Source organism: Priapulus caudatus, unplaced genomic scaffold, assembly GCF_000485595.1.
Source record: "Priapulus caudatus unplaced genomic scaffold, Priapulus_caudatus-5.0.1 Scaffold126, whole genome shotgun sequence".
Taxonomy (NCBI): domain Eukaryota; kingdom Metazoa; phylum Priapulida; class Priapulimorpha; order Priapulimorphida; family Priapulidae; genus Priapulus; species Priapulus caudatus.
Window position 1 is genome coordinate 95,314 of NW_014577187.1, and position 9,093 is coordinate 104,406.

A 9,093-nucleotide genomic window follows, 5' to 3' on the forward strand; every position below is an offset into this window, starting at 1 on the left:
ACCATACTGAGCGATATCGACTTAATTGTCCAAAAACAGAACACTGGCGAAAATGTCCGGAGGCATACCAATATTATATATCACTATCAGGACGATGAAATAGTGTTATATGACAGTAGATAATGTAATTCGGCTGTGCCATGACCTCCATCTCAAAGTCGTATAGTTTTGTGTAGTAAAACAAACCGTACGTGTAGTTCAAGTTGAAAACCGAGTGCAATCCTGCTACAATGAAAAGCTGTGACATAATTAACATTCGCATATTTCTCCGTTCGAATCGTAAACGCCAATTCCAATCAATATCAAATCAGACTGAATATCTCGTTAGGACTTCACTGAAGTTCTCCCGAGTTGCGACCTTGATACTTCCTTTAACCACAAACTGGTTACTAATTTCTTACTTAAATCTTTTTTGTTACTAACTAATCTTCGCCCTTTTTTTTTTTCTTACTGTCAAAAAAAGTTTTGCAATGCCACCGAGCGGGACATCGTTTGTTACCCGAGGCGTTAGAAAACCTATCAAGGAAGTACCGCTATAGCAGTCATGCATCGTGTACATATTCATGTTGGTCCATATGTCAACACACTGCTAAACGCCTCGTTCCAATAACAGCGCGCAATTCAGAACACGAGCTGCCTACGGCCTACGGAAAAAAATCCAATGTGTCCTACATGCTTATTTAGTAACGGCCGCGTAACAGATTTCGTGCACTGTAATTTCGGACAATATTTGTTCTAAGCAGTAACCGTAAATGTGCAATTATCGATTAATTAATAGTGTTATACACGGACCAGTTGCGACGCGGTGCTAGTTTACTGCGTACACGCGGCGCGTCAGAGAGCACATGTTTGTGCTTTAGTTACGAATGTCTTCTTTCCCAGATTTCTCCAGGATGAACCGACTCGTGGATTTGACCCACCGGGACCTGTTCATGTGCCTTGGTCGCTCTTCCTGGCGTAAGTAACACTCGACGCATACGTACGTGAACAACGTACGCTACGAACAAAGTATCGACCCTCATAAAAAATATTCGTAGTAATAAGAAAAATGGTCGTAAACAAATTCAAGCGGACGGCGACTGTTTTTTCCTAGCGCCATGAGGCCTGCAGATGCTACCTACGTTTATAGCAACAAGCGCCTGTTGGTAACTAATTGAGGCCACAATCCAACACCATTCATACAGGAAATATTTTTAGCGGCGGTGGTTTCGTGAATCGATTAAGTCCGCCGTGATATAAAAAGCTGCGACTCTGTCTGTGGGTCTTGTTCAAAACCAAACTGCTATGCAGCGTATGCATATTAGCCCTGACCCACAAGGTATGCCTGATGGTGTCTTGTGCCAAACCAAACTGCTAGGCACGTATGCATATAGCCCTGACCACAAATGTAGGCCTATTACGGCTGCAAAATATAATGGATATAGGAAAACATGCACACATGTGTCGCGTATTATTGATACACGATCTTACACGCAATTACCTATTTTGCATTCGTTAACAATAGTTTGCGTCCGCCTTCATTCTCTTTCTGCTCTCTTTCTTGAACTAGAAATTAACGTTATAATTCAACAACAACAACAACAACAACAACAGCAGCAGCAACAACAACAAATAATGATAATAATAATATTATCATCATTAGCAGCAGCAGCAGCATCATCATCATCATCATCATCATCACTGAAGTTCTCCGCGTAACGTCCAACGCTCCCCTTGCTATCATTTAAAACTGACCTTGAAATATTGTATCTGTACCTTTTGCCACATTTACGTGATCTGTCGAACTACTTCCGTGTAGTTGCGCACCAAAATAGATGTTTCTTGATGTCTGGTATTTTACTGCTTTCGGTATAAGCACAGCAAACGCTGTTGATAAGCCGTGTGTCAGGTGTCTTGGCGTAAATTCCCAATGTTGTAAGAAGGAACCCTATTGGAATATATACATCTGCATGTCACGGTGTATCTCCATGCAAGTTTGTTCCCTCGCCTGCTTACGTGTCTGTAAATATTCTATTCTATCTCACTTTAACAAATTAACGTCTACGAATAGCTAGGTTATTAATATATATTATGCGTCTTTATAATATTCTCGTTGATTTTAATGTTACACTCCTTAAAGTCATTGTTTAACTAATACGCAGCGCTAACGATGTAAATATGCCAGGACTACCGCAGCTAATGAATTAATGCAGTGACATAACTAGCGCATAATTCCCGCATGCATAGAAATAGACAATCGCTCGCGAGCTATCGTAGGTACATAAATACACTAATAGCGAGAATATCTGTAGCAAACAGACGTCGCTATGCATGCATTAAAGCAGGAGTTCGTCTTAGACTGGGTCCAATCGTTCAGCGTAAATATTCATTATCAGTTCGAAAACGATGGCCCAATCTAGCGACAAAAAAGTTGTGTGTCTAACGCGCGTAATGAGAGGATAGGCAGTTTTTATATTTTTGATGTTTATAGAAGTCTAACAGAAAACAACTTTATTACAGGACGTTGGTAAATATAATACTTTAAACACAACACGTAGGTAGGTTGTTTGATATGAAGACACTCGTTCAATGTGTTGCAAGTACGCAGCGGTGGCTTAATGAGTGAAGCCTTTAGGAAGGAAGGCCGTAATAGACAGAAAATGCGATAGGATTTTTTTCATTAAAAGTCGCGCGAATGACACGTCTCACCTTCACAATCTATAGCATATGCAATAACGTATTGTTGCCCACGCTGCAGTTTTCTCATATGATATTGGAATTACTCCATTGTCCTGGAGCGGAATGATATGAGAATTGTATTATAGACCTCGCACACCGTAACCCATCCCACCCCATTCCTCCCACATCACACCTAACCCTCCCTCATCATTACATTCCCTATCTCGACAATACCACAACACTCATGCGCTTCATATTATCAGGAGTTATATTATAATATATATATTAACATATATTAACTAAATAATTATAATAGATTATTATTCACTATCTGTTATTATTCACTCCTGATATTTATATATATAATATCGTTTTCACTAGTGCGTGGCTTGACTTGACAGCCGATCGAGTTGATGACAGTGAACGCTGTGTGATGATTGCGGTGTGTTTTTCAAGTGATCTCCGCAGAACCGGCTCAAATGAAGCAGGCAGGGACGCTCGCCGGTGCGACAATCTAAACGGATGTGCGTATAACGTCATCTCCCGGTCCGAAATCGTAACTTAATCATCACAGCGGCGCATTCTGTCGACCCCTTGAGTTTCTTAATTCGAAACGCATTGTGGACTAGATGTGTTCAAACGCCGCACACGCAGCTAACTGAAGTGTCCCGACGTTCTTTGCGCATGCTGCCACATTTGCGACTTGTCGTGCACGTTGATACACCAGCAGCTCGGTTCCCATTGCACATTAAGAAGACAATTAAACTAATGAGGCGCGCAAATTACTGATTGTGTGTTTAAAGTTTTAAGGCGAAATTTGATTTGATCAGCGCGGCGGTTAGATTCTCTATTAACAAACTCGCGTAAATACCCCTCGGCGCACGCACACACGCACCGCACACACGCGCGCACGCACGCACGCACGCACGCACACACGCGCACACCGCACCACGCACACACGCACGCACGCACGCACGCACGCACGCCACACTCACACATACGCGACGCCCGCACGCACGCAACGCACGCACGCACGCACGCACGCACGCACGCACACACAAAGCCTCGTCTACACGACGAACCTTAACTCGAGTTAAGCTAACTCGAGTTAAGCGTAACTCGAGTTAGCGATTATGTAGGTCTACACGGCAACACGCCGATAGCGATTATTATCGATTATTATGCATGCGTGCGTGCGTGTTATGTAAACGTGCGTGCGTGCGTGCGTGCGTGCGTGTGTGCGTGCGTGCGTGCGTGTGCACGTACACGTGCGTGCATGCGTGAGTGCGTGCGTGTGTACGTACATGTGCCGTGCATGCGTGAGTGCGTGGTGTGTACGTACACGTTCGTGCGTGCGTGGGTGCTGTGCAAGTACACGTGTGTGCATGTGTGCGTGGCGTGCGTACTGCGTGTGTGTGCAGGTAGCCGTCGTGCGTGCGTGAGTGTGTGTGCACCTACACGTGCGTGCGTGCGTGTGTGCGTGCGTGTGCATGTGCATGTGCACGTAGACGTGCGTGCGTGCGGTTGTGCGTGCATGCGTGTGTACGTACACACGTGCGTTCGTGCGTGTGCGTGGTTGCGTGCGTGCGTGTGCACGTACACGTGCATGCATGCGTGAGTGCGTGCGTGTGGCACGTACATGTGCGTGCATGCGTGCGTGCGGTGCGTGCGTGCGTCCGTGTGTGTGCACGTACACGTGCGTGCGTGTGTGCGCGTGTGCATGTGCACGTAGACGTGCGTCGTGCGTGCGTGTGCACGTACACGTGCGTGCATGCGTGCGTGCGTGTGGCACGTACACGTGCGTGCATGCGTGCGTGCGTGTGCACGTACACGTGCGTGCATGCGTGCGTGCGTGCATGTGTACCTACACGTGCGTGCATGCGTGCGTGTGCACGTACACTCGGCGTGCATGCGGGCGTGCGTCCGTGTGTGGCACGTACACGTGCTGCGTGCGTGTGCGCGCGTGTGCAGGTAGCACGTTCGTGCGTGCGTGCGTGCTTGGCAGGTACACGTGTGTGCATGTGTGCGTGCGTGCGTACGTGCGTGTGTGTGCACTACATGTGCGTGCATGCGTGCGTGCGTGGCATGTGCACGTACACGTGCGTGCGTGCGTGCGTCCGGTGGTGGCACGTATACGTGCGTGCGTGTGTGCCCCGTGTGCATGTGCACGTAGACGTGTGTGCGTGCGTGTGTGTGCACGTACACTGTGCGTGCATGTGTACCTACACGTGCGTGCATGCGTGCGTTGGCACGTACACGTCGTGCATGCTGCGTGCGTCCGTGTTGTGCACGTACACGTACGTGCGTGCGTGCTGTGTGGCGCGGTGTGCAGTACACGTTCGTGCGTGCGTGCGTGCTTGTGCAGGTACACGTGTGTGCATGTGTCGTGCGGGCGTGCGTGTGTGTGGACGTACCACGTGCGTGCGTGCGTGCGCGCGTGTGTGAACGTACACGTGTGAACGTACACGTGTGAACGTACACGTGCGTGCGTGCGTGGCGTGTGTGCGCGCGTGTGCATGTGCACGTATACTGGCGTGCGTGCGTGCGTGCGTTCCGTGCGTGCGTGCGTGCGTGCGTCCGTGTGTGTGCGCGCGTGTGCATAGTGCACGTAGACGTGCGCGCGTGCGCGTGTACGTCGTGCGTGCGTGTGGTGCGTGCGTTGCACGTACACACGTGCGGTCATGCGTACGTCGTCGTCCGTCCGTGTGTGTGCACGTACACGTGCTGCGTGCCGTGCGTGCGTGCGTGTGTGCGCCGCGTGTCTGTGGGGACGTAGACGTGCGTGCGTGCGTGTGTACCTACACGTGCGTGCCATGCGTGCGTGTGCACGTAGACGTGCGTGCATGCGTGCGTACGCCGCGTTGTGCACGTACACGTGCTGCGTGCGTACGTGCGTGCTGTGTGGCGCGTGTGTGCAGGTACACGTTCGTGCGTGCGTGCGTGCTTGTGCAGGTACCCGTGTGCATGTGAGCGTGCGTGCGTATGTGCGTGTGTGCAGGTACACGTGCGTGCGCGCGTGCATGCATGTGCACGTTAGACGTGCGTGCGTGCGTGCGTGCGTGCGTGTGCACATACCACGTGCGTGCGTGCGTGCGTGGCGTGCGTGTGCACGTACACGTGCGTGCATGCGTGCGTGCGTGCGTGTGCACGTACACGTGCGTGCATGAGTGTGTGCGTGCGTGTGCAAGTACACGTGCGTGCGTCCGTGCGTGCGTGTGTACGTACATCGTCTAGTGTTGCCGCCTACGTGGGGAGTTATGTACTATTCGCTAACTCGAGTTAAGCGTCTACACGATCGACTGGCGAGGTTAAGCTAACTAGAGTAACGCTAACTCGAGTTACCTTAACTGGATTAAGCCCCGTGTAGACGCTAAACTCGAGTTAAGGTTCGTCCGTGTAGACAGGCTACACACACACACACACACACACACACAACAACAACACACACACACACACACCACATGCATACGTGCCTAGCAGTTTGGTTTGGCACAAGACACCATCAGGCATACACTTGTGGTCAGGGCTATATGCATACGTGCCTAGCAGTTTGGTTTGGCACAAGACACCATCAGGCATACACTTGTGGTCAGGGCTATATGCATACGTGCCTAGCAGTTTGGTTTGGCACAAGACACCATCAGGCATACACTTGTGGTCAGGGCTATATGCATACGTGCCTAGCAGTTTGGTTTGGCACAAGACACCATCAGGCATACACTTGTGGTCAGGGCTATATGCATACGTGCCTAGCAGTTTGGTTTGAAACAAGACACCATCAGACAGAGTTCGCAGCTTTTTATACACGGTGACTAATCGATTCACGAAACCACCGCCGTCTAAAAATATTTCCTGTATGAATGGTGTGATGTGCTCAATTAAGTTACCACAGGCGCTTGTTCGCATCAACGTAGGTAGCATCTGCAAGAGCCTCACATGGCGCTAGAAAAAACAGTCGGCCGTCCGCTTGAATTGTTACCGACCATTTTTCTTATTACTACGAATTATTTTTTAATGAGGGTCGAGTTACTTTTGTCGTAGCGTACGTTGATTACACGTACGTATAGCGTCGAGTGTTACTTACAGCCAGGAGAGCCGACCAAGGCCATGGAACAGTCCCGGTTCAAAATCCACGAGTCGGTTCTCCTGGAGAAATCTGGGAAAGAAGACATTCGTAACTAAACCACAGAACATGACATTGTGCTCTCTGACGCGCCGCGTGTACGCAGTAAAAACCTAGCACCGCGTCGCAACTGGTCCGTGTATACACAATACTTAATTAATCGATAATTGCACATTTACGGTTAACTACTTAGAACAAATATTGTCGAAATTACAGTGCACGCAAATCTGTTACGCGGCCGTTACTAATAAGCCATGTAGACGCATTGGATTTTTTCCCGTAAAGGCGTAGGCAGCTCGTGTTCTGAATTGCGCGCTGTCTATTTAGTACGAGACGTTTAGCAGGTGTGTGACATATGGACCAACATGAAATATGTACACGATGCATGACTGCCTATAGGGTACTTCCCTTGATAGGTTTTCTAACGCCTCCGGGTAAACAAAACGATGTCCCCTGCTCGATGGATTGCAAACTTTTTTCTTACAGTAAGAAAAGAAGATTAGTAGTAACAAGAAAAAAGATTAAGTAAAGAAATTAGTAACACACGTTTGTGTTAAAAGGAAGTATCAAGGTCGAAAACTCGGAGAGAAACTTCAGTGAAGTCCTAACGAGATATTCAGTCTGATCTGATATGATTGAATTGGCGTTTACAGATTCAACGGAAATATCGCGAATGTTAATTAGTCACAAGCTTATATCATTGTAGCAGGATGCACTCGGTTTTCAACTTAAACTACAACTACGGTTTTTTTTAACTACAACAACAACTATACGACTTTGAAGATGGAGGTCATGGCAACCAGGACATATACATTATCTACTGTCAATATAACACTATTCATCGTCCCTCGAATAGTGATATATATATCTGGTATGCCTCCGGATCCATTTCGCACGTGTTCTGTTTTGACAATTACGCTCGATATCGCTCAGTATGGCTCTTTCCACAAATTCAATCGATCCGCGTGAATCGCATTGGTAAACAACTGCACTGAGATACCAGACGTGATAACAGAAGAGATAACAGCAGAGATAACAGAAGAGATAACAGAAGAGATAACAGAAGAGATAACAGAAGAGATAATAAAAGAGGGATCATAACAACAGAAGGGTAATCATTGTGAAATTGTATTATATAATAATCATATCTAATAATGCGAATATTTCGCAATCCGAGTATTCACATTTACCATGTATATCTATGTTAGGCATACACGAACTTGAAACTTGGAATCAGTAGGGACGTATTTTAGTTGAAAAGACATTTGACAGATAGCGACACACTGTCTTCAGAGAACATGTACGTTTCTTATATATATGTTATCAGGAGCTAATAATGACAAATTATCATTTTTAGTCATCAAATTATCATTTAATTAATTATCATTATCATCAAATTATCAGTTAATTATCATTATCATTTGTCATTATTAGCTCCTGATGTTATTTATGTATGCTGCACGCACGTATTATTAGTACTGAGAGCGAAAAACACGCAACTGTTAACCCTGCTAAAACATAAGTGTACCGCATTAAAACATACAAAAAAACACTAAACGCGTGCAAGTATTGAAGAGACCAATATAGTAGACCGTAGATACATGTTATCAGAAGTTAATGAGACAAACCCCTCATTACCCCTCTCATTAACTCCTGACGGTTTTGTCTCATTAACTCCTGATGTTATTAATGTTGATGAGACGTATTGGATTGTTCCGACAGTCAATTCGCTAAAAGGAGCAAAAAAAGATTTAATTAAATTCGTAAAATCGTGAATTAATTTTTGTTCTCTGACACGCTAATTCCCTTCCTCGTTTCTTTCGCCCATTTCTCATATCTCCGCATTTTTTCATTGTGTCCTCCTTGCTCAATCTCTCATTCATTCTTTATGTCACTCCCCCTCGCTCCCATTCTCTCGTTCTCGCATTCAGTCTCTCGTTCTCGTTCTCTTTCTCATTGTGCCTTGTTCACTTCTCTCTCTCTCTCTCTCTCTCTCTCTCTCTCTCTCCCGTTCTCTCCACTCTCTCCCCCTTTCTGTATCACTCGCTCTTACCCTCGCTCTTCTCTCTATCACTCGCTCTTACTCTCTCACCTGTCTTTCTCACTCGTTCTCACTCTCTCTCTCTTTCTCTTTCTCTTTCGTCCTCTCCCCCTCTCTCTCTCTCTTTCGCTCTCTCCCTCCCTCTCTCTTCCTCGCTCTCTCTCTCTCTCCTCCTGCCTCATCGCGCGAATAGTGAAATCTCAGATGATGCAAATCGCGACGAATGTCTCCGTCGCCAATTAGCAATTTACTTTTCAACTCTTCCCTCTCC